This window comes from Orcinus orca, chromosome 16, assembly GCF_937001465.1.
Source record: "Orcinus orca chromosome 16, mOrcOrc1.1, whole genome shotgun sequence".
NCBI classification, from domain to species: Eukaryota; Metazoa; Chordata; class Mammalia; order Artiodactyla; family Delphinidae; genus Orcinus; species Orcinus orca.
The window spans coordinates 33,444,218-33,471,236 of NC_064574.1; the positions used below are offsets into that span (position 1 = coordinate 33,444,218).

Here is a 27,019-nt window from a genome sequence, read left to right on the forward strand (position 1 = left end):
TTCTCTCTTCATTACAGAGTCAAGAGATCCATGTTAGCAAGATACCAAGATATCTCATGACAAAATCTTTTGGCAATCTTGGTTCCTAATGCAGGAGTATGTGTAAACAGAGATATGATTAGAAATCTATCACCCACCATTGGTCAAATAGTTGAGGAAACTGAAAAAAAGCATTGCAGCATAACAGACATCCCTAAATTCCTTAGCCCATATAATATTAGATAACAGAATTGCCTCATATTTTTGTTGTTAAACAAGGAACCATTTATGTTATTGCTCACACTACTTGCTGCACTTATATCAACAGCTCTGGAGAAGTAGAGGCACACACACACACAATTTCCCAAAAGAGTGAAATGGCTACAAGATCAGACATTTTTTTCCCGTTTTGCTTACAAATGATTATCATTGTCATAGTATGTATTGTTATTCTTTTCCTGGCTATGAAGCTACTCAGGACATGTATCACTACTTGCTTTAGGCCTACTGTTTACAGCAGGTGTAACATAGCCAGGTCATTGGAAGCAACCTAAATGCCCATCGACAGACAAATGGATAAAGAAGATGTGGTACATATATACAATGGAATATTACTCAGCCATAGAAAGGAATGAAATTGGGTGATTTTTTGAGACGTGGATGGATCTAGAGACTGTCATACAGAGTGAAGTAAGTCAGAAAGAGAAAAACAAATATCGTATATTAACACACATATGTGGAACTTAGAAAAATGGTACAGATGAACCGGTTTGCAGGGCAGAAATTGAGACACAGACGTAGAGAACAAACGTATGGACACAAGGGGGGAAAGCGGCAGGGGTGGGGGTGTGATGAATTGGGTGATTGGGATTGACATGTATACACTGATGTGTATAACACTGATGACTAATAAGAACCTGCTGTATAAAAATATAAACAAAATAAAATTTTAAGAAAAGCAGGTGTAACAATGTTTATGTGACAATTCAACATAATTGATAAAATGTGTAGCCTATAAAATGTTTCCCCATTAGCATACGTCTGTGCTTGTTCACTATGTCTGATTAGACACCCCCTCCCTCCCACCCCCCAAGTGGATAACTAGGCAAATCTCTTCTTTTTTTTTTTTTCTCATGAATGAAAAAAATGTCAAATTTTGGTCACAGCTCTAAGGCAGACGTTACATTTTTCACAAGGATGGAAATGGAGACACCTAACGCTGGGTGTTAAGGAGGTGGGTTCATACGGCTCTCACAGCACTATGGCCTGGATGATGATCTCTGGGTTCTTGATGTCCTTCCTGCTCTGGACAGTCCTCAGCTACAGCTGGGCTGGGCTGGGCTTCAGTCCTTCCACAGCCTTGGCTTTTGCACACTTGATGGTCTGCTGCAGAACATGGTGCATGGCCGACACAGTATTTTCACAGGCCACCTTGAGACTGTTGGGTTGCTTGTGCATCCATGCCAAGAGCACGGCAGTGAAGAGGTCCCCGGTGCCTATGGAGACTGTGTCCACCTTGCACATCTCCATGAGGATGCTCTGCATCATCACGGTGCCGTCAGGGGTCTGGGTCATCTGGCTCCCTGGCATGATCAGGTAGTTAATGCTCCTTGGGGATGGCAGGTCTAAGCTGGTGATGACCACTGTGTTGAGGCCCATTAAGTGCAGCACAGCCATCACTCACTGCTAAGTCTTCTTCTTGGCTGTGAATCTTTCTGCCGCTCAGCAACTCAGTCTCAAATTGGTTGGGGGTTATGATGTCTGCAACTGGCATGTCCTTCTCTCTGTAAACCAGAAGAAGGTCCTCAGGGAGGTAGATGGAAACTTCTCTGTTCCACTTGTCTCCCATCACGGGGACGCACATGACCAAGAGCCTGGAGTTCTGCTGCTTCAGCTCCTTCCTGGTGTCCACCACCATGGCCAGGAAGAACTTATCTTTCATGTAACCTGTGAGCACATAGTTATATTTGTTCATGTTGTTCAGCTCCAGCCCGTCATACAGCTTGTGGAGCTCATCTGAGTTCAGCACTTGGCCATTCCAGTGTGAGTAGCCTATGTGGTTTAAAAACTGGACAGAGTTCACTACATCAATCTTGAACCCCAAAACATGTAGTGGGAGTGTGACTGCCTGATTTCCCATGTAGCCACAGATGACATGGCTCTGAATGGAGAGCACCTGACAATCTTCCTCCTTGCCAGGTCTGCCTCAGGGGCAGGGCTGGGCAGGGTCATTGTCTCCGCCGCATGCTGGGGCTGTGCTCCACTTGGTTCCAGCTGCACTCAGGCTCTGCTCCGCTGCAGCCCTGCTCAGTGAAGGCACTCTTCTTGAACGATGGGCCACCTCCCTCTTAGGCAAATCTCTTTACATGTATAAACAACAAAAACGGAAGCCTAACACTGAGGGACATGATGGACCCAGGGCAGGCAGCAACTACCCTGGCATTGAGGGACAAATATTTTGATCAGCAGTGCTTTCTATTGAAAGATTTGCAATCAGAAGGGAGAAATAATGGAAGGAAATTTTCACATATTGAGGTATGGGAACGTCTGGTTTCTGGATTATACATGATTTGACTTAAATTTTATGTTAACCTAAACAGCCTTTTTGTGGTCTATCAAACATACATTGTACATCTGCTTTAATCATTAAAGAAAAGAGTACATTGACTAGAAGTAAAGAATGTCCACATTAACAATAAAGATTAAATGCCTCTCTTCCTGTGATGCCAATGCTGGTATTCCTTCAGTGATAAGACTGCCTTCCTAGGTGTCAAGGACATACTGACTTGCTGTGTATGTGCTGATCTGTTTATTTTTGAAACCTTGAAAGGATGGTGTCCCTGACTTGTTTGATGTTCTTTGTTCTGACAAGATGTACAACTGTGCTGAAAACCATGCTTCTCCAGAGCAGCTCCTCAGATTAATCTGAGAGGCTGTCTCCCTGACCATAGTCCTTAATTTGGGTCAAATAAAACTCTTTTATTTTCCTATTATAGATTTTTTATTGATTATTTTTGAAGACATCTGTGTGAGAGCTGAAACAAGAAGGCAGACTACTGCCTTGCTCTACCTCACCTGGGCAAAAGCATGTTAGAGATGACTCAAATTTTTTGTTGTCTACCACAAAAGCACCTTGAGTATTAATTTTGGAGTTACAAATAAATTTTAGCTAGTAGAAAAATTCACAAATATGGACCCATCGAGTAGTGAGGCTTCACTGTATAGAGATATGGACTTGACACCCAGGAGAAAGAGCTAAAAGAATTAGAAATAGTTGTCTCTGGGAACAGGACACTGGATGGCAAGGAGTGAGTTATGGGACTGTTGCTTTTAATCAAGTATAAATTTTAATTTGTTAACAAATTTAAAATGAATAATTTTTCAAAAATATTTTAAACCACTCCTTCTTCCATGACTTCTTCTCCCCTTCGTCCAGGCTGGTGGAAAATGTAATCCATCATTATTGGGTTTCACTTCCCTGACCTCTAGCATCTCAAGAATATCCTGAGATTATTTTAGAAAAGGCAGAGCTTTCTGGAAGGGCTCTCTGGACTCCAGTCTAACTGGTCTCTAAAAATTTGTCTTCTCTAAGTACTTACTTGAAAGAAATGTCTCTCTTTTTCTGAGCCCAGTTTGAGACTGGGTCTTGCCCTGTGGCTTCCAGGGCCACAGTGAATACCTCTCTTGCATTTTTCTGGGAAGAGGATGGTTCTTGGGAAGGGGGCAGGGGCAGATGGCAACCTCAACTTCTCAGTAGGAATTGCAAATGACAGTTGTTTCCAATCCTTGACCACTGGGAAGGGTAAGTTCAAGCTTGCAGTTTCCTGAGTCATGAAGGCAATATTTAGCCTTTTGTTGAGCACTATCTGTGTCCCAGGCACAGTGTCTAGTTCTTTGTATGCATTACGTTACTTAATCCTCACAACCTAAGGGGACATTTTACAGATGAGGAAACTGAAGCTTAGGGAGCTTAAGCAATTTGCTCAAGGTCATCCAGCTACTAAGTGGCAAACTTGGGATTTGAACTTACACCTGGTTAACTCTCAAACCAATGCTCTCAACAGCTCACAATACTATTGGCACACACATGCAGTATTCCTTTTGCAAATTTCAAATTCTACTTAGTTTTGATAGGTTGAATTTCTGGCAGCTTCTGAGAGTTTATTGCCATTTATGAGGACTTTATCTTGGCAGGATGGTTTCCTTAGAGTCCACCAAGGAAGGTGTGCTTTTGTTGCTTCTCACTTTGTTTAGACTGTTCCTTCCATCTGTACTGCCTTCCCTGACCCTTTCTTTGTGTATAATTCCTAGCCATCCTTTAAGAACTAGCACTGTAGGTGGTGAAGCTGTGGGAAGCACAGGTGGAGGAAGGAGAAATTTTAACCTTGAATGAAGATTGACATTTAAATTTTTACTTGGAACTGGACTATCTCTTACCAAAGTGAGATTTTTTTTTTAAAAGGACCACTGATGTTGGGAGCACTTTTCATGATCTAAGAGGGTCCAAGTGTTTTATAAAAGTTGCCCTGATTTTCATCCAAGGAGCGAAATATAAATACCTTTTCTCACGTCAACAGGCAGAATGGGAAACAAATAAAATAGTTTTTAAAAATTATGCTGCATGAGTCTTGCTTAGTTATTGTATTAATTATACATATATTTGTACAATACTTAACGTGATTGCAAGCTTTCTACTGTTTGGATAAACATAATTTATTTTAAACCATTAAATCTACTGTTTCAAATTTTCTCCATTTTCCCCCAATTTAAGACTATGCTGGACATCTTGTTAAATTTTTTTTCATGTATGTAAAAATGTAAAGGGTTTTGGTATGATTGTAAATATTTTTTGCCAGAATATTCTCTCTAGAAATATATCAGAGCTCCTCTAAGATTATTATGCATTGTTACTATCACTGTCCTGTATGAAATATTGTGCTTTACTAGGCCCTTGGGATAGCTGCCTTTGACACTCAACTGAAACAGCAAGGGACATATGGCAACACTATAATAATGACAATGTATGTGTTTATTATTTTACAGTTTCATTTACCTTAATAAATGAACAGTTTCATGTACCTTTCATATTCAATGCTTCTCAAACTATACTGTGCAGATAAATCATTTGGGTATCTTTTTTTTTTTAACATCTTTATTGGGGTATAATTGCTTTATAATGGTGTGTTAGTTTCTGCTTTATAACAAAGTGGATCAGTTATACATATACATATGTTCCCATATCACTTCCTTCTTGCATCTTCCTCCCTCCCACCCGCCCTATCCCACACCTCAAGGTGGTCACAAAGCACCGAGCTGATATCCGTGCTATGCGGCTGCTTCCGACTAGCTATCTACCTTACGTTTTGTAGTGTATATATGTTCATGCCTCTCTCTCGCTTTGTCACAGCTCACCCTTCCCCCTCCCCATATCCTCAAGTCCGTTCTTCAGTAGGTCTGTGTCTTTATTCCTGTCTTACCCCTAGGTTCTTCATGACATTTTTTTTTCTTAAATTCCATATATATGTGTTAGCATACGGTATTTGTCTTTCTCTTTCTGACTTACTTCACTCTGTATGACAGACTCTAGGTCTATCCACCTCATTAAAATAGCTCAATTTCATTCCTTTTTATGGCGAGAAATATTCCATTGTATATATGTGCCACATCTTCTTTATCCATTCATCCAATGATGGGCACTTAGGTTGTTTCCATCTCCGGGCTATTGTAAATAGAGCTGCAAGGAACATTTTGGTACATGACTCTTTTTGAATTATGGTTTTCTCAGGGTATACGCCCAGTAGTGGAACTGCTGGGTCATATGGGAGTTCTATTTGTAGTTTTTAAGGAACCTCCATACTGTTCTCCATAGTGGCTGTACCAATTCACATTCCCACCAGCAGTGCAGAAGTGTTCCCTTTTCTCCATACCCTCTCCAGCATTTATTGTTTCTAGATTTTTTGATGATGGCCATTCTGACTGGTGTGAGATGATATCTCATTGTAGTTTTGATTTGCATTTCCCTAATGATTAATGATGTTGACCATTCTTTCATGTATTTGTTGGCAGTCTGTATATCTTCTTTGGAGAAATGTCTATTTAGGTCTTCTGCCCATTTTTGGATTGGGTTGTTTGTTTTTTTGTTATTGAGCTGCTTGTAAATTTTGGAGATTAACCCTTTGTCAGTTGCTTCATTTGCAAATATTTTCTCCCATTCTGAGGGTTGTCTTTTGGTCTTGTTTATGGTTTCCTTTGCTGTGCAAAAGCTTGAAGTTTCATTAGGTCGCATTTGTTTATTTCTATTTCCATTTCTCTAGGAGGTGGGTAAAAAAGGGTCTTGCTGTGATTTATGTCATAGAGTGTTCTGCCTATGTTTTCCTCTAAGAGTTTGATAGTTTCATTTAGGTCTTTAATCCATTTTGAACTTATTTTTGTGTATGGTGTTAGGGAGTGATCTAATCTCATACTTTTACATGTACGTGTCCAGTTTTCCCAGCACCACTTATTAAAGAGGCTGTCCTTTCTCTACTGTACATTCCTGTGTCCTTTATCAAAGATAAGGTGGCCATATGTGCATGGGTTTATCTCTGGGCTTTCTATCCTGTTCCATTGATCTATCTTTCTTTTTTTCTGCAAGTACCATACTGTCTTGATTACTGTAGCTTTGTAGTATAGTCTGAAGTCAGGGAGCCTGATTCCTCCAGCTCCGTTTTTCGTTCTCAAGATTAATTTGGCTATTCGGGGTCTTTTGTGTTTCCATACAAATTGTGAAAATTTTTGTTCTAGTTCTGTGAAAAATGCCAGTGGTAGTTTGATAGGGATTGCATTGAATCTATAGATTGCTTTGGGTAGTAGAGTCATTTTCACCATGTTGATTCTTCCAATCCAAGAACATGGTATATCTCTCCATCTATTTGTATCATCTTTAATTTCTTTCATCAGTGTCTTATAATTTTCTGCATACAGGTCTTTTGTCTCCTTAGGTAGGTTTATTCCTAGATATTTTATTCTTTTTGTTGCAGTGGTAAATGGGAGTGTTTTCTTGATTTCACTTTCAGATTTTTCATCATTAGTGTATAGGAATGCCAGAGATTTCTGTGCATTAATTTTGTGTCCTGCAACTTTACCAAATTCATTGATTAGCTCTAGTAGTTTTCTGGTAACATCTTTAGTATTCTCTATGTATAGTATCATGTCATCTGCAAACAGTGACAGCTTTACTTCTTCTTTTCCGATTTGGAATCCTTTTATTTCCTTTTCTTCTCTGATTTCTGTGGCTAGTACTTCTAAAACTGTATTGAATAAGAGAAGTGAGAGTGGGCAACCTTGTCTTGTTCCTGATCTTAGTGGAAATGCTTTCAGTTTTTCACCATTGAGGATGATGTTGGCTGTGGGTTTGTCATATATGGCCTTTATTATGTTGAGGAAAGTTCCCTCTATGCCTACTTTCTGCAGGGTTTTTATCATAAATTGGTGTTGAATTTTGTCAAAAGCTTTCTCTGCATCTTTTGAGATGATCATATGGTTTTTCTCTTTCAATTTGTTAATATGGATTATTACATTGATTGATTTGCGTATATTGAAGAATCCTTGCATTTCTGGAATAAACCCCACTTGATCATGGTGTATGATCCTTTTAATGTGCTGTTGGATTCTGTTTGCTAGTATTTTCTTGAGGATTTTTGCATCTATGTTCATCAGTGATATTGGCCTGTAGTTTTCTTTCTTTGTGACATCCTTGTCTAGTTTTGGTATCAAGGTGATGGTGGCCTTGTAGAATGAATTTGGGAGTGTTCCTCCCTCTGCTATATTTTGGAAGAGTTTGAGAAGGATAGGTGTTAGCTATTCTCTAAATGTTTGATAGAATTCGCCTGTGAAGCCATCTGGTCCTGGGCTTTTGTTTGTTGGAAGATTTTTAATCACAGTTTCAATTTCAGTGCTTGTGATTGGTCTGTTCATATTTTCTATTTCTTCTGGATTCAGTGTTGGCACGTTGTGCATTTCTAAGTATTTGTCCATTTCGTCTGGGTTGTCCATTTTATTGGCATAGACTTGCTTGTAGTAATCTCTCATGATCTTTTGTATTTCTGCAGTGTCTCTTGTTACTTCTCCTTTTTCATTTCTAATTCTATTGATTTGAGTCTTCTCCCTTTTTTCTTGATGAGTCTGGCTAATGGTTTGTCTATTTTGTTTATCTTCTCAAAGAACCAGCTTTTAGTTTTATTGATCTTTGCTATTGTTTCCTTCATTTCTTTTTCATTTATTTCTGATCTGATTTTTACGATTTCTTTCCTTTTGCTAACTTTGGGTTTTTTTTGTTCTTCTTTCTCTAATTGCTTTAGGTGCAAGGTGAGGTTGTTTATTTGAGATGTTTCCTGTTTCTTAAGGTGGGCTTGTATTGCTATAAACTTCCCTCTTAGAACTGTTTTTGCTGCATCCCATAGGTTATGGGTCATCGTGTCTCCATTGTCATTTGTTTCTAGGTATTTTTTTATTTCCTCTTTGATTTCTTCTGTGATCACTTCGTTATTAAGTAGTGTATTGTTTAGCCTCCATGTGTTTGTATTTTTTACAGTTCTTTTCCTGTAATTGATATCTAGTCTTATGGCGTTGTTGTCAGAAAAGATAATTGATACAATTTCAATTTTTTAAAATTTTCCAGGGCTTGATTTGTGACCCAAGATATGATCTATCCTGGAGAATGTTCCATGAGCACTTGAGAAAAATATGTATTCTGTTGTTTTAGGATAGAATGTCCTATAGATATCGATTAAGTCCATCTTGTTTAATGTACCATTTAAAGCTTGTGTTTTCTTATTTATTTTCATTTTGGATCATCTGTCCATTGGTGAAAGTGGGGTGTTAAAGTCCCCTACTATGAATGTGTTACTGCTGATTTCCCCTTTTATGGCTGTTAGTATTTGCCTTATGTATTGAGGTGCTCCTATGTTGGGTGCATAAATATTTACAATTGTTATATCTTCTTCTTGGATCGATCCCTTGATCATTATGTACTGTCGTTCTTTGTCTCTTGTAATAGTCTTTATTTTAAAGTCTACTTTGTCTGATATGAGAATTACTACTCCAGCTTTCTTTTGGTTTCCATTTGCATGGAATATCTTTTTCCATCCCCTTACTTTCAGTCTGTATGTGTCTTTAGGTCTGAAGTGGGTCTCTTGTAGACAGCATATATATGGGTCTTGTTTTTGTATCCATTCAGCCAATCTGGGTCTTTTGGTGGGAGCATTTAGTCTATTTACATTTAAGGTAATTATCGATATGTATGTTCCTATTCCCATTTTCTACATTGTTTTGAGTTCGTTATTGTAGATCTTTTCCTTCTCTTGTGTTTCTTGCCTGGAGAAGTTCCTTTAGCATTTGTTGTAAAGGTGGTTTGGTGGTGCTGAACTCTCTCAGCTTTTGCTTGTCTGTAAAGGTTTTAATTTCTCCATCAAATCTGAATGAGATCCTTGCTGGGTAGAGTAATCTTGGTTGCAGGTTTTTCTCCTTCCTCACTTTCAGTATGTCCTGCCAGTTCCTTCTGGCTTGCAGAGTTTCTGCTGAGAGATCAGTTGTTAACCTTATGGGGATTCCCTTGTGTGTTATTTGTTGTTTTTCCCTTGCTGCCTTTAAGATGCTTTCTTTGTATTTAATTTTTGACAGTTTGATTACTATGTGTCTTGGCATATTTCTCCTTGGATTTATCCTGTATGGGACTCTCTGTGCTTCCTGAACTTGATTAACTATTTCTTTTCCCATATTAGGGGAGTTTTCAACTATAATCTCTTCAAATATTTTCTCAGTCCCTTTCTTTTTCTCTTCTTCTTCTGGAACGCTTATAATTCGAATGTTGGTGCATTTAATGTTCCCCCAGAGGTCTCTGAGAGTGTCCTCTGTTCTTTTCATTCTTTTTTCTTTATTCTGCTCTGCAGTAGTTATTTCCACTATTTTATCTTCCAGGTCACTTATCCGTTCTTCTGCCTCAGTTATTCTGCTATTGATCCCATCTAGAGTATTTTTCATTTCATTTATTGTGTTGTTCATCGCTGTTTGTTTCATCTTTAGTTCTTCTAGGTCCTTGTTAAATGTTTCTTGCAATTTGTCTATTCTATTTCCAAGATTTTGGATCCTCTTTACTTTGATTATTCTGAATTCTTTTTCAGGTAGACTGCCTATTTCCTCTTCATTTGTTAGGTCTGGTGTGTTTTTGTCTTGCTCCTTCATCTGCTGTGTGTTTTTCTGTCTTCTCATTTTGCTTATCTTACTGTGTTTGGGGTTTCCTTTTTGCAGGCTGCACGTTCGTAGTTTCCGTTGTTCTTGATATCTGTCCCCAGTGGCTAAGGTTGGTTCAGTGGGTTGTGTAGGCTTCCTGGTGGAGGGGACTAGTGTCTGTGTTCTGGTGGATGAGGCTTGATCTTGTCTTTCTGGTGGGCAGGTCCACGTCTGGGGGTGTGTTTTGAGGTGTCTGTGGACTTATCATGATTTTATGCAGCCTCTCTGCTAATGGGTGGGCTTGTGTTCCTGTCTTGCTAGTTGTTTGGCATAAGGTGTCCAGCACTGTAGCTTGCTGGTCGTTGAGTGAAGCTGGGTGCTGGTGTTGAGATGGAGATATCTGGGAGATTTTCACCTTTTGATATTATGTGGAGCTGGGAGGTCTCTTGTTGACCAGTGTCCTGAAGTTGACTCTCCCACCTCAGAGGCACAGCACTGACTCCTGGCTGCAGCCCCAAGAGACTTTCATCCACATGGCTCAGAATAAAATGGAGAAAAAGTAGAGAGAAAGAATTAGTAGAAGTAGGAAGAAAGAATGAAAGAAAGAAAGAAAGGAGGGAAGGAAGGAAGGAAGGAAGAAAGAAAGAAACAAAGAAGAAAAGAAGGAAAGAAGGAAAGAAGGAAAGAAAGAAAGGAGGGAGGGAGGGAGGGAGGGATGGTGGGAGGAAGGAAGGAAGGAAGGAAGAAGGGAAGGAAGGAAAAAAGAAAGAATTTAAAATAAAATAAATTAAAATATAATAAGGTTATTAAATTAAAAAATAATTATTAAGAAAAAAAATTAAAAAAAACCTGGACAGATAGAACCTTAGGACAAATGGTGGAAGCAAAACTATACAGACAAAATCTCACACAGAAGCATACACATACACACTCAGAAAAAGAGGAAAAGGGGAAAAAATCATAAATCTTGCTCTCAAAGTCCACCTCCTCAATTTGGGATGATTCGTTGTCTAAAGGAGGGAAGGAAGGAAAGAAAGAAAGAAGATAAAGTAAAATAAAATAAAGTTATTAAAATTAACAATTAAGAAAAAAATTTAAAAAAAAAACGGACGGATAGAACCCTAGGACAAATGGTGGAAGCAAAGCTATAAAATCTCACACAGAAGCATACACATACACACTCACAAAAAGAGGAAAAGGGGAAAAAATCATAAATCTTGCTTCCAAAGTCCACCTCCTCAATTTGGGATGATTCATTGTCTATTCATGTCTATTCATGTATCCACAGATGCAGGGTACATCAAGTTGATTGTGGAGATTTAATCCGCTGCTTCTGAGGCTGCTGGGAGAGATTTCCCTTTCTCTTCTTTGTTCTCAGAGCTCCCAGGGGCTCAGCTTTGAATTTGGCCCCGCCTCTGCGTGTAGGTCGCTGGAGGGCGTCTGTTTTTTGCTCAGACATGAAGGGGTTACAGGAGCCGCTGATTTGGGGGCTCTGGCTCACTCAGGCCGGGGGGAGGGAGGGGCGCGGATTGAGGGTCAAGCCTGTGGCGGCAGAGGCCGGCATGACATTGCACCAGCCCGAGGCCCGCCGTGTGTTCTCCCAGGTAAGTTGTCCCTGGATCCCAGGAACCTGGCAGTGGCTGGCTGCACAGGCTCCCGGGAAGAGGGGTGTGGATAGTGACCTGTGCTCGCACACAGGCCTCTTGGTGGCAGCAGCAGCAGCCTTGGCGTCTCCCGCCCGTCTCTGAGGTCCGCGCTTTTTGCCGCGGCTCACGCCCATCTCTGGGGTTCGTGCTTTTAGCCGCGGCTTGCGCCCGTTTCTGGCGTTCCTTTAAGCAGCGCCCTTAATCCCCTCTCCTCGCGCACCAGGAAACAAAGAGGGACGAAAAAGTCTCTTGCCTCTTCGGCAGCTCCAGACCTTTTCCCGGACTCCCTCCCGGCTAGCCGTGGTGCAGTAACCCTTTCAGGCTGTGTTCACGCAGCCAACCCCAGTCCTCTCCCTGCGCTCCGACCAAAGCCCGAGCCTCAGCTCGCAGATCCGCCTGCCCTGGCGGGAGAGCAGACAAGCCTCTCGGGCTGGTGAGTGCCGGTCGGCACCGATCCTCTGTGAGGGAATCTCCCCGCTTTGCCCTTCGCAACCCTGTTGCTGTGCTCTCCTCCGCGGCTCCGAAGTTTCCCCCTCCGCCACCCGCAGTCTCCGCCTGCGAAGGGGCTTCCTAGTGTGTGGAAACTTTTCCTCCTTCACAGCTCCCTCCCACTGGTGCAGGTCCCAGCCCTATTCTTTTGTCTCTGTTTTTTCTTTTGCCCTACCCAGGTATGTGGGGAGTTTCTTGCCTTTTGGTAGGTCTGAGGTCTTCTGCCAGCATTCAGTAGGTGTTCTGTAGGAGTTGTTCCACGTGTAGACGTATTTCTGGTGTATCTGTGGGGAGGAAGGTGATCTCCGCGTCTTACTCTTCCGCCATCTTCAGAACACCCCTCCCCCATTTGGGTATCTTGTTAAGATGCAAATTCTGACCCAGTGGGTCTGAGTTGGGGCCTGAGAACCTGCATTCCAGCAAACTCCCAGATGTTGCTGATGCCATTGGTCTCAAAACTACATTGTGAATAACTAGTCTTTGTTTATCTTAATTCCTGTGATAATCTAACAAATAACAAAAACCTCAAGTTAAGTGATTTGTCTTCAGTCCTGACAATGCAGCTTCTTTCAGTCATTCATTTGTTCACTCACTCACTCCTTCAGGCACTGTGGAGACTGAAGCCAGTGAAACCAAACCCCACCTTTGTGGGACTTGTCTTCTAGTGGAGAAGACCGACTATAGGTGAGTAAATAAATAAATACAAATAAAACAATTTCAGGTAATAAAAGTGTTTACAAAGGAAAATAAAGCAGGGCAAGAGATTGACTATTAACAGGGGTCTTCTGGATCTAAAGTTTACTCTCTATACTCGTCGATTAAAGATATGGCCTTCACTATTGCATAACACTTCGTAGGTCAAGTTTTGCTATCAAATCTCTTCCCCCTACTTAGTTTTCACAATATCCCTGTGATAAGTTTAGGCAAGGATTCCACATAATCCAGCTGGTGAACCATTCAAACTTCTTGAACTAAAATACAGAGGGAGAGAGGCACCCTCCTTAAATAAAAGGTCTTTTGTTTTCATTTGAGTTGACAAAGGAACTTTGGCCTCTTCTTGCCAATCTCACTCATTGAGGTTGAAGGGGAAGGGAGATGGGAGAGATGACTGATTGTGTGTGTGTGTGTGTAGGTGTGTGTGTGTGTACCACACTCAATCCATTTGTCTTGGAAGACTACATCTAGCTGTTAGGATACTTTGGTTGTAGGCAATATAAACCAATTCTGTCTTAAAAGGGTAAACAAATAAAATTGAAAGATATGGTTAGGTACGTATAGTTCACAGAATCAGGAAAAAGCTCCCCATTAGACTTCGGAAAGCACAGAAACCATGGCAGATCATGGATCTAGGGAGTCCCTTTAGGCTTCTCTCTTCAGACGAATGGGCTCCATATAGTTTCAGGCTTTGTGTCTGTTAGGGGTTGAATTGTATCCCGCCAAAATATATGTTGAAGTCCTAGCACCCAATACCTGCAAATGTGATCTTATTGGGAAGTAGGGTCTTTGCAGATGTACTCAAGTTAAGACGAAGTCATACTGGAGTAGTGTGGCCAATCCAATATGTCTGGTCCCCTTATTAGAGGAGAAGTGACAGAGACATGTGGGGAGAAGATGGCCATTGACAATGGAGGTAGAGATTGGAGTGACACATCTAAAACCCAAGGAATGCCAAGGATTGCCAGCAAACACCAGAAGATAGAAGAGGCAAGGATGGATCCTCCCCTACAGATTTCAGAGAGAGCATGGCCCTGTCAACAACTTGATTTCAAAATTCTACCCTCCAGAATTGTGAGACAAAAAATTTCTGTTGTTTTAAGCCATTCAGTTTGTGGTACTTTGTTATGGCAGCCTTAGGAAACAAATACACTGTTTTTCTGCTCCAGGTTCAAACTCCAAGGAGCAAATATCTGAGTAGCCCAGCTTATGTAATGTGCACACTCATGAGATCATATTTGGGGGGGTGGGCGGTTCTTCAATGAGTAAATAGATGCTGTTGCCAGCAGTAGGGAGAATGGGTAAGGGCAGCAAAATAAGGATATGTACCTGGTATGAACCCATGTGTGCTGCTGGAGCCTCATGACCTGGGGTGGGGGTGGAGGAGTGATTTAGGAATGTTCAGGCCACTTCCTTGGGTTGCTCCAAACCCTGGTGGTGTTTCTGTGAGTTCTTCCTGACTGGAGCAAATTCAAACTTCTTTACAAGTTGAACATTATCACAAGGATCTTGATAACTATACTGAAATTTTCCATTTTTAAAATCACCCACCCACATATGCACCAACCAATAAACAATTTATCTGTTTACCCACCCATCCATCCACTCCTTGACCTATGCACCCTTCTCATCACTGTTAACTGATCTATATGTTTATCCACTCATCTACTCTACCACCTGTTCACCTAACTATCCATAAATGAGCACCTACGTTTGTCAGGCAATATTCTTTTTTTTTCTTTTTTTCATTTTTTGGTCACACTGCACACCTTGTGGGAGCTTAGTTCCCTGGCCAGGGAGTGAACCCAGGTCCATGGCAGTGAAGGCACCGAGTCTTAACCACTGGACTGCCAGGGAATTCCCCGTTAGGCAATGTTCTTCAGTTTGTTCATTTATTCAGTCATTCATTCAATAAATCAATCAGTATTTGTTGAGTGCCTCCTCCATTTCAGTTCTAGGTGGTGGAGATAAAGCAATGAATAAGAAGATATGGTCTCTGCCCTCATGGAGTTTGCAATATTGTTGTAAAGGTAGATGTTAAACCAATAACTAAGAAGACAATATGTGAGGCAACTTCTCCTTTTGTCATAATTCCTTTTCCTCTTGTACCTCTCTCTGTTTAGTGTGTATGGAAAACTTTGATTTTGGAAAATTTACAGAGCATATAGCATAGGCAGATGACTGGATTGGAGAAAAGGAACATCACTTCCTGAGGTGAGTGAGATTGAAGTCCACTAGACTCTAAGCTCCTGGAGGGCAAGAAGAGTGTATATTTTAATTCATCACTTTTTCCCAGGACTTGTCACAGAGAAGGCACCAAACAAATATGTGCTAAATGATAAAAAGTTTGACCCTGAGTTTTGACCCTTTGAAATATTTTTTTTTCTGATTCCGGCACTTTCAAGATCATAGTTTATTTATTACTTCAGATAAAAAGATAGTATACATATTAGGGAATCCCTTAAAATTCAACTCTAGCATTATACAGCATCTATAACTTTTGCACTGAATGTTAACCAAAAAAAGCTCTAAACACCTGAAAGCCCCACTAGTAACATGAACTATGGTAATAAAAAATTTGACATTTAATTTGCTCAATATATAGTATTTACATTACGAAACCAATGGTGATATGATAAACAGTGATAAAGAAATAGTAAAACTAAACTTTACAAAGCAGTTTTATATTCTTACAATATGCTAATTATCATAATTGTATATAAAAATTAAAACATAGCAGAGCTTTCTGTTACAGAATTCTTAATTATCTGAGTTGTAGTCATTACTTGCTAACGATTTACATGCAACATTTGCTAGTACTGACATTTGATTTTTTTCCCCCAAGAAAGTGTAAGTAGATATTTATTTAAGAGCAGACATTAATTTACTTGTGGACAGAAAAAGATAAAACTGTACTCAAGATTCGTACTGGTCACAAGCCTCTTCTCTATAGAAATGATAAAAATAGTAAGACTGAAAAAAATTCCTGAAAGGAGATGCATAGGCAAAGAGTACCATGAATGGCACAGCTCAAAAAATCTTGGGACCAATTAGACACACATCTTTTCTCTCTCCTTCAATGATGAGAGGTCTATTTTGCCATCAAATTATAATAACTGCAGCAAGTAAAGGGTACCATCAAATTATAATAACTGTAGCAAGTAAAGGGTACCATCAAATTATAATAACTGTAGCAAGTAAAGGGTACCGGGTATACAACTAATTAAACCTTGCAAAATACTAAGATGGGCAGGGGTGGCCGGAAGAAGGAACAATTTCCATGTAATTCAAACTATATACAGCATAACTAGAATGGGAGCTCATCCCAAACTGGCTATATGAAACAATTGGACTTTTATGATTTAATAGTTAAAATTATAACAAGTGTAATAATACAATAGAGTTACATGGGAAGCAAGAGCCAAGGGGCACTTTATATTATTTACTGTGTATTTCAGTTTAAAAATAATTTTGCTAAGTATACATCTCAACTGAGGTCTATGTATAAAATGTACTAACAGATACAGATATTTACCTTTGGTGACTTAAAGGCCTTTTTGTGACTTCTGTCTGAATTGCAGGCAGAATGCTAGATGTACATGCACATGTGGAAAAACTCAACCTGAGGTAATCCAAAAGATGTGCATGTGAGGAGCCTGGAGGTACTCTGACAGTCAAAGCACACCAGAACCCAAACAGGCAACAGTGAGGATGGCCACAAGGAATGGAATGCCAGTATGGCAGAAAGAGGAAGGCCAGCAGAATCCTGCATACATACACAAAAGAAAAAGCCACCCACCATTTCATAAAACAAAAGCCAGTTATAGTGTGGGAAGTGCAAACTGCAGAAAATCAGAAGTCCACAGAAGAAAAACGACTGGCTCCTGTGAGAGAAAGGAGGACGCTTCGTTCTGAGCAGGGTCACTTGGTGAAGGCTGTCATGGTCACCCAGAGCACCTTGTTGGTGCTGGCCTTCAGACACTCCACCTCAGAGACCCTTTGAAATATTTAAGGACAATACTTAAAAAAAATAAAGACAATACTTAAACAAAAAGAAATTAGGGACGACCTTAAGTAATATTTTTACAGATTTCTGTAGCTGTTCTATCTCCATTGTAGAGATAAAAAAAACCATCCCAGGAAACTGAGAGGAAATATAGACAAAAGAATTCAGAATAGACAATTCAAAGATGATTGCACTTTAAGGACTCCCAAAGAGCAAAAATAAATGCTAGGAAAATCATTCTCAGCATTGTGAAGCTTGGCAGGACTCAGACAAAAAACTTATTTCAGTATATTTTCAACATACGTTATAATGCTTTTTAAAATGCATTTTTCTCAATTCTAAGATGCACATCAGTGGTAGAAGATGTAGAATGGAGAGCCCCACGGGGAACCTCACTCTCTCCTCCTCAAAGGATCACCTGAGTTCTTCCACACTCTTTTTGGGAGAGTTCCTGAATGAAAGCCAAGCTGTTCCTATGTTCCTCTGACAGTCCTTTACTGAGGAGACACCAAAGGGCAATAAGAGGGAATTTTATGGCACCGCTGGTAAGTGGTGCCTTCAGTCCAGCTGCTTGGGACCCAGCTGGGAGAACTTGAGACAGATGGCCACACCAGGGACATTAACAAGTGGAGATTCTGGGTTTGAGAAGGTTCCCTCCATCTATTTGCCATTGAGGTGATCAGGTAGCAGTGGGGAGGATGGAAGTGAGAGAACATAGCACATCACACCTGCCAGCTGCTGAGTCTTTGGAAGTCTCTTTATAATTTCATTTATTTATTTTTACTAAAGTATAGTTGATTTACAATATTATGTTAGTTTCAGGTGTACAGCACAGTGATTCAGTTTTTAGAGGTTACACTCCATTTATAGTTATTATAAAATAATGGCTATATTCTTTGTGATGTATAATACATCCTGGTAGCTTATTTATTTTATACATAGTAGTTTGTACTTAATCCCCTACTCCAATCTTGCTCCTCTCCCCACTGGTAAACACTAGTTTGTTCTCTATATCTGTCAGTCTGTTATATTCATCCATTAAATTTTTTTTAGATTCCACATATTAGTGAAAACATACAGTATATTTGTCTTTCTCTGTCTGACATTTTTCACTTAGCATAATACTGTCCAGGTCCATCCATGTTGCTGCAAATGAATTTTTTTATGGTTGAGTAGTATTCCACTGTGTATTTATACCACATCTTCTTTATGCATCATCTGTTGATGGGCACTTAGGTTGCTTCCATACGTTAGTTATTATAAATAATGCTGCTATGAACATTGGGGTGCATATAACTCTGGAAGTCTATTAGTTAAAATCCCAGAAACACACAAAATGTTATCCATAAGCCACTATCCAGAAATGATAAACTTGTTAATATTTGGATGTAAGTTTCTTTAGTCATTTTTTTCTGTCTCTATATAGAAAAATATACAGAAAAATATTTTTGTTAATAATAAGGTTCATATATATAGTTTTATAAACTGCCTCTACCATCTAAAGGATTAATGTATAATACATTACATATTAATGTATTTTTTCCCATTAAATATTATTAGTCAATGGATATTTGTTTACTACCTGGCCCTACTATGCTACTTGCCGAGGGACTTTTAAAAACAATAAATTTATTTATGTATTTTTGGCTGCATTGTGTCTTTGTTGCTGTTCATGGGCTTTCTCTAGTTGCGGTGAGTGGGGGCTTCTCTTCAGTGCAGTCCACAGGCTTCTCATGGCGGTGGCTTCTCTTGTTGCGGAGCAGAGGCTCTAGGCTCATGGGCTTCAGTAGATCTGGCATGGAGGCTCAGTAGTTGTGGAGCAGGGGCTGAGTTGCTCCACGGCATGTGGGATCTTCTGGGACCAGGGCTCGAACCCATGTCCCCTGCATTGGCAGTAGGATTCTTTTACACACACACACACACACACACACACACACACACACACACACATGTATATATATATATATATACATATATATATATGTATATATATATATATATTTAGGTCCATATTTTTTAATTTATTTTTTTATACAGCAGGTTCTTATTAGTCATCAGTTTTATACACATCAGTGTAAACATGTCAATACCAATGTCCCAATTCATCACACCCCCTCCCCCCTCCCCCATGCCGCTTCCCCCTCTTGGTGTCCATATGTTTGTTCTCTACATCTGTGTCTTCATTTCTGCCCTGAAAACCAGTTCATCTGTAACATTTTTCTAGGTTCCACACATATGCGTTAATATACGATATTTGTTTTTCTCTTTCTGACTTACTTCATTCTGTATGACAACCTCTAGATCCATCTACTTTTCTACAAATGACCCAATTTCATCCCTTTTTTATGGCTGAGTAATACTCCATTGTATATATGTACCACATCTTCTTTATCCATTTGTCTGTCGATGGGCATTTAGGTTGCTTCCATGACCTGGCTGTTATAAACAGTGCTGCAATGAACATTGGGGTGCATGTGTCTTTTTGAATTATGGTTTTGTCTGGGTATATGCCCAGTAGTGGGATTGCTGGGTCATATGGTAATTCTATTTTTAGTTTTTTAAGGAACCTTCATACTGTTCTCCAGAGTGGCTGTATCAATTTACATTCCCACCAACAGTGCAAGAGGCTTCCCTTATCTCTACACCCTCTCCAGCATTTGCTGTTTGTAGATTTTCCGATGATGCCCATTCTAACTGGTGTGAGGTGATACCTCAATTGTAGTTTTGATTTGCATTTCTCTAATAATTAGTGATGTTGATCAGCTTTTCATGTGCCTCTTGGCCATCTGTATGTCTTCCTTGGTGAAATGTCTATTTAGGTCTTCAGCCCAGTTTTGGATTGGGTTGTTTGTTTAATATTGAGCTACATGAAATGTTTATATATTTTGGAGATTAATCCTTTGTCCATTGATTCATTTGCAAATATTTTCTCCCATTCTGAGGGTTGCCTTTTCATCTTTTTTATGGTTTCCTTTGTTTTGTAAAAGCTTTTAAGTTTCATTAGGTGCCATTTGTTTATTTTTGTGTTTTTATTTCCATTACTCTAGCAGGTGGATCAAAAAAGGTCTTGCTGTGATTTATGTCAAAGAGTGTTCTTCCTATGTTTTCCTCTAAGAGTTTTGCAGTGTCTGGTTTTACATTTAGGTCTCTAATCCATTTTGAGTTTATTTTTGTGTATGATGTTAGGGAGTGTTCTAATTTTATCCTTTTACATGTAGCTGTCCAGTTTTCCCAGCACCACTATTGAAGAGATTGTCTTTTCTCCATTGTATATCCGTGCCTCCTTTGTCATAGATTAGTTGACCATAGGTGTGTGGGTTTATCTCTGGGCTTTCTATATGTTCCATCTATCTATGTTTCTGTTTTTGTGCCAGTGCCATATTATCTTGGTTACTATAGCTCTGTAGTATAGTCTGAAGTCAGGGAGTCTAATTCCTCCAGCTCCGTTCTTTTCCCCTCAAGACTGCTTTGGCTATTCAGGGTCTTTTGTGTCTCCATACAAGTTTTAAGATTTTTTGTTCTAGTTCTGTAAAAAATGCCATTGGTAATTTGATAGGGATTGCATTGAATCTGTAGATTGCTTTGGGTAGTATAGTCATTTTCACAATATTGATTCTTCCAATCCAAGAACATGGTATATCTCTCCATTTGTTGGTATAATCTTTAATTTCTTTCATCAGTGTCTTATAGTTTTCTGCATACAGTTGTTTTGTCTCCCTAGGTAGGTTTATTCCTAGGTATTTTATTCTTTTTGTTGCAGTGTAAATGGGAGTGTGTCCTTAATTTCTCTTTCAGATTTTTCATCATTAGTGTATAGGAATGCAAGAGATTTCTGTCCATTAATTTTGTATCCTACTACTTTACCAAATTCATTGATTAGCTCTAGTAGTTTCCTGGTGGCATCTTTAGGATTCTCAATGTATGGTATCATGTCATCTGCAAACAGTGACAGTTTTACTTCTTCTTTTCCAATTTGTATTCCTTTTATTTGTTTTTCTTCTCTGATTTCCGTGGCTAGGACTTCCAAAACTATGTTGAATAATAGTGGTGAGAGTGGACATCCTTGTCTTGTTCCTGATCTTGGAGGAAATGGCTTCAGTTTTTCACTATTGAGAATGATCTTTGCTCTGGGTTTGTAATATATGGCCTTTATTATGTTGAGGTAGGTTCCCTCTATGCCCACTTTCTGGAGAGTCTTTATCATAAATGGGTGTTGAATTTTGTCAAAAGCTATTTCTGCTTCTATTGAGATGATCATATGGTTTTTCTTCTTCAATATGTTAATATGGTGTGTCACATTGATTGATTTGAATATATTGAAGAATCCTTGCATCCCTGGGATAAATCCCACTTGATCATGATTCTTTTAATGTTTTGATTCTTTTAATATGTTGTTGGATTCAGTTTGCTAGTATTTTGTTGAGGATTTTTGTATCTATATTCATCAGTGATATTGGTCTGTAATTTTCTTTTTTTGTGGTATCTTTGTCTGGTTTTGGTATCAGGGTGAATGTGGCCTCATTGAATGAGTTTGGGAGTGTCCCTTCCTCTGCAATTTTTTGGAAGAGTTTGAGAAGGATGGGTGTTAGCTCTTCTCTAAATGTTTGATAGAATTCACCTGTGCATCTATCTGGTCCTGGACTTTTGTTTGTTGGAAGACTTTTAATCACAGTTTCAATTTCAGGGCTTGTGATTGGTCTATTCATATTTTCTATTTCTTCCTTGTTCAGTCTTTGAAGGTTATACCTTTCTAAGAATTTGTCCATTTCTTCCAGGTTGTCCAATTTATTGGCATAGAGTTGCTTGTAGTAGTCTCTTATGATGCTTTGTATTTCTGCGGTGTCTGTTGTAACCTCTCCTTTTTCATTTCTAATTTTATTGATTTGAGTCCTTTCTCTCTTTTTCTTGATGAGTCTGGCTAATGGTTTATCAATTTTGTTTATCTTCTCAAAGAACCAGCTTTTACTTTTATTGATGTTTGCTATTGTTTTCTTTGTTTCTATTTAATTTATTTCTGCTCTGATATTTATGATTCCTTCCTTCTGGTAACTTTGGGTTTTGTTTGTTCTTCTTTCTCTAGTTGTTTTAGATGTAAGGTTAGATTGTTTATTTGAGGTTTTTCTTGTTTCTTGGTAGAGGTAGGCTTGTATAGCTATAAACTTCCCTCTTAGAACTGCTTTTGCTGCATCCCATATGTTTTGGATTGTCATGTTTTCATTGTCATTTGTTTCTAGGTATTTTTTGATTTCCTCTTTGATTTCTTCAATGATCTCTTGGTTGTTTAGTAAGGTATTGTTTAGCCTCCATGTGTTTGTGTTTTTTATGACTTATCCCCTGTAATTGATTTCTAATATCATAGCCTTGTGGTCAGAAGAGATGCTTGATATGATTTCAATTTTCTTAAATTTACTGAGGCTTGATTTGTGACCCAAGATGTGATCTAGCCTGGAGAATGTTCCATGCGCACTTGAAAAGAAGATGCAATCTGCTGTTTTCAGATGGAATGTTCTATATATATATCAATTAAATATCTCTGGTCTATTGTGTTTAAAGCTTGTGTTTCCTTATTAATTTTCTGCTTGGATCATCTGTCCATTGGTATAAGTTGGGTGTTAAAGTCCCCCAGTATTATTGTGTTACTGTCAATTTCCTCTTTTATAGCTGTTAGCAGTTGCCTTATGTATTGAGGTGCTCCTATGTTGGGTGCTTATATATTTATAATTGTTATATCTTCTTCTTGGATTGATCTCTTCATCATTCTGTAGTGTTCTTCCTTGTCTCTTGTAACATTCTTTATTTTAAAGTCTATTTTATCTGATATGAGTATTGCTACTGCAGCTTTCTTTTGATTTCCATTTGCATGGCATATCTTTTTCCATCCCCTCACTTTCAGTCTGTATGTGTCCCTAGATCTGAAGTGGGTCTCTTGTAGACAGCATATATATGGGTCTTGTTTTTGTATCCATTCAGCAAGTCTGCGTCTTTTGGTGGGAGCATTTAATCCATTTAAGTTTAAGGTAATTATCAATATGTATGTTCCTATGACCATTTTCTTAATTGTTATGTTGTTTTTTTTTTTTCCCAGTACACAGGCCTCTCACTGTTGTGGCCTCTCCCATTGTGGAGCACAGGCTCCAGACGCGCAGGCTCAGTGGCCATTGCTCACAGGCCTAGCCGCTCCGTGGCATGTGGGATCTTCCCGGACCGGGGCATGAACCTGTGTCCCCTGCATCGGCAGGCAGACTCTCAACCACTGCACCACCAGGGAAGCCCTATGGGTTTGTTTATGTAGGTCCTTTTCTTCTCTTGTTTTTCCCACTTAGAGAAGTTCCTTTAGCATTTGTTGTAGAGCTGGTTTTGTGGTGCTGAATTCTCTTAGCTTTTGCTTGTCTGTAAAGCTTTTGATTTCCCCATAGAATCTGAATGAGATCCTTGCCGGGTAGAGTGATCTTGGTTGTAGGTTCTTCCCTTTCATCACTTTAAGTATATCATGCCACTCCCTTCTGGCTTGTAGAGTTTCTGCTGAGAAATCAGCTGTTAACCTTATGGGAGTTCCCTTGTATGCTATTTGTCGTTTTTCCCTTGCTGCTTTCAATAATTGTTCTTTGTCTTTAATTTTTGCCAATTTGATTACTATGTGTCTTGGCATGTTTCTCCTTGGGTTTATGCTGTATGGGACTCGCTGTGCTTCCTGGACTTGGGTGGCTATTTCCTTTCCCATATTAGGGAAGTTTTCAAGTATACTCTGTTCAAATATTTTCTCTGGCCCTTTCTCTCTCTCTTCTCCTTCTGGGACCCCTATAATGTGAACGTTGTTGCATTTAATGTTGTCCCAGAGGTCTCTTAGGCTGTCTTCATTTCTTTTCATTCTTTTTTCTTTAGTCTATTCCACAGTAGTAAATTCCACCATTCTGTCTTCCAGGTCACTTATCCATCCTTCTGCCTCAGTTATTCTGCTATTGATTCCTTCTAGTGTAGTTTTCATTTCAGTTATTGTATTGTTCATCTCTGTTTGTTTGTTCTTTAATTCTTCTAGGTCTTTGTTAAACATTTCTTGCATCTTCTCGATCTTTGCCTCCATTCTTTTTCTGAGGCCCTGGATCATCTTCACTATCATTATTCTGAATTCTTTTTTGGAAGGTTGCCTATCTCCACTTCATTTAGTTGTTTTTCCGGGGTTTTATCTTGTTCCTTCATCCAATATATAGCCCTCTGCCTTTTCATCTTGTCTGTCTTTCTGTGAATGTGGTTTCTGTTCCACAGGCTGCAGGATTGTAGTTCTTCTTGCTTCTGGTGTCTGCCCTCTGGTGGATGAGGCTATCTAAGAGGCTTGATGGGAGGGACTGGTGGTGGGTAGAACTGACTGTTGCTCTGGTGGGCAGAGCTCAGTAAAACTTTAATCCACTTGACTGTTGATGAGTGGGACTGGGTTCCTGCCCTGTTGGTTGTTTGGCCTGAGGCAACCCAACACTGGAGCCTACCTGGGCTCTTTGGTGGGGCTAATGACAGACTCTGGGAGGGCTCATGCCAAGGAGTACTTCCCAGAACTTCTGCTTCCAGTGTCCTTGTCCCCACGGTGAACACCTCTGCAGGAGAACCTCCAACACTAGCAGGTAGGTCTGTTTCAGTCTCCCCCGGGGTTACTGCTCCTTCCCTTGGGGCCTGATACGCACACTACTTTGTGTGTGCCCTCCAAGAGTGGAGTCTCTGTCTCCCCCAGTCTTGTCAAAGTCCTTCAATCAAATCCTGCTAGGCTTCAAAGTCTGATTCTCTAGGAATTCCTCCTTCCGTTGCCGGACCCCCAGGTTGGGAAGCCTGACATGGGGCTCAGAACCTTCACTCCAGTAGGTGGACTTCTGTGGTATAAGTGTTCGCCAGTCTGTGAGTCACCCACCTACCAGTTATGGGAGTTGATTTTACTGTGATTGCGCCCCTCCTACCATCTCATTGTGGCTTCTCCTTTGTCTTTGGATGTGGGGTATCTTTTCTGGTGAGTTCCAGTGTCTTCCTGTCGATGATCGTTCAGAAGTTAGTTGTGATTCTGGTGTTCTCACAAGAGGGAGTGAGAGCACATCCTTCTACTCTGCCATCTTGAACCAATCAGCAGGAGTATTCTTAACCACTGCACCACCAGGGACATCCCTTGTTGAGGGATTTTAAAGGTGTATTAATTAGAGTTTCTAGCACCAAGGAGATTACAATTAGGCTAATAAGAAGACATAGAATACGTATAGTAATAAAATAGCTAAATAATATGACAGCATTAGAAGAGTCCACACATTACAGTTTGGGGAAGATTGTTGATGGGGATATAGAATCAGAAGATTTGAAATTATCTCAACAATATTGTTCACTAAATGAATTTGCCACACAATCATTTTCAGTCTCCTCATCTATAAAATGGGAATAAGGATAAAAACAGTACTAACTACTCTGAGAGGTTGTTTTGGGATAAAATAACAACAATAACTTTAGTAATAGTAATAGAAGGCACTTATACAGATATTACCATGTGCTGAGTACTATTCTAAGAATTTAACATACATTAGCCAACCAAACATCATGGCAGCCTTAAGTAAAGAACTGTAATTATCCCCATTTTATAGATGAGGAAATGGAAGCACAAAGAAGCTGAATAACTGGCCCAACATCATACAGTTTAGAAGGGGCAAAGTGGGCTTTGAACCCAGGCAGTTTATCTTTGTGTTGACTATGTATCTGAAAGAGGCTTTGCAACTGGAAAATGCTTTATAAATGGGATTATAAATTTTACTGTAAATAAAAAGTTCTAAATGAGAGGCCCTTGGCTGTTAGAACTGTGGGTTTCTTTTTATTTTTTGACCACACTGCATGGCTTGTGGGATCTCAGTTCCCCGAACTCAGGCTGTGGCAGCGAAAGCCTGGAATCCTAATGACTAGGCTACCAGGGAACTCTCAGAACTGTGGGTTTCAATGCAGGAGGTTTCCCTGGTGGCACAGTGGTTAAGGATCTGCCTGTCAATGCAGGGGACATGGGTTTGAGCCCTGGTCCGGGAAGATCCCACATGCCGCAGAGCAACGAATCCCATGCACCACAATTACTGAGCCTGCGCTCTAGAGTCCGTGAGCCACAACTACTGAAGCCCGTGTGCCACAACTACTGAAACCCATGCACCTAGAGCCTGTGCTCCGCAACAAGAGAAGCCACTGCAATGAGAAGCCCGCGCACTGCAACAGAGTAGCCCCTGCTCTTAACAACTAGAGAAACCCGCATGCAGCAATAAAGACCAACACAGCCAAAAATTTAAAAAATGAATAAATAACTAAATTTTTTTTAAAAAAAGAGGGGTTGGGGAAGGCTTCTGGAAGGCATGGCCTTTGAAATGGGAGCAATGTCTCTGTTTTGAAATCAGCTGCTGTCTGTATCTTTCACTAGTCTCAAGAGTGAAATCAGGAAGTGAAGAGACCATCTGAAACTAGTTCAAGGACAAAAGGAGTATGTTGGTCATAACTGAGATGTTGAGAGGCATGGCTGGACCTGGGATTTCATCAGAGCCCTGTCTGTTTCTCACCTTGTCTTGGCTCTGTTTTCTTCTGCAATGGTGTTATTCTCAGGCTGACTCAACTTGGTGAAAAGGATGACCTTCACTATGCCCATTCCACAGTTGGAAATGCTGAAAAGTTCTGACAATGTCCTGGGAAGGCTTCCCATCAGTCTGGTGGGAGCAGGTGCCCACTCTTGGGAGGGTGGAACCAGCCTCAAGTGAATCACATGGACTGAGGAGGATTCTTATGGAATGGGAGTGGGATGGGTTCTCCAAAATAATGAGATGCTGGGCAGAAAAAAATTATGTCTGCTCTCGACTTGCTACTTTGTGTGGTCCACAGATAAGCAGCATCAGCATCACCTGGGAGTTGCTAGAAATGCAGTTTCTTGCTTCCCACCGCAGAGCCATGGAATCAGAATCTGCATTCTAACAAGATCCCAGGTGATTCC

The 27,019-nt window shown here is 39.9% G+C and overlaps 1 pseudogene; it reads right to left on the bottom strand.

The window, feature by feature from the left end:
* Positions 1 to 1,144: 1,144 nt before the first annotated feature.
* LOC101279231 (pyridoxal kinase-like) lies at positions 1,145 to 26,680 on the bottom strand (annotated as a pseudogene).
* Between the last annotated feature and the right edge of the window lie 339 nt (positions 26,681 to 27,019).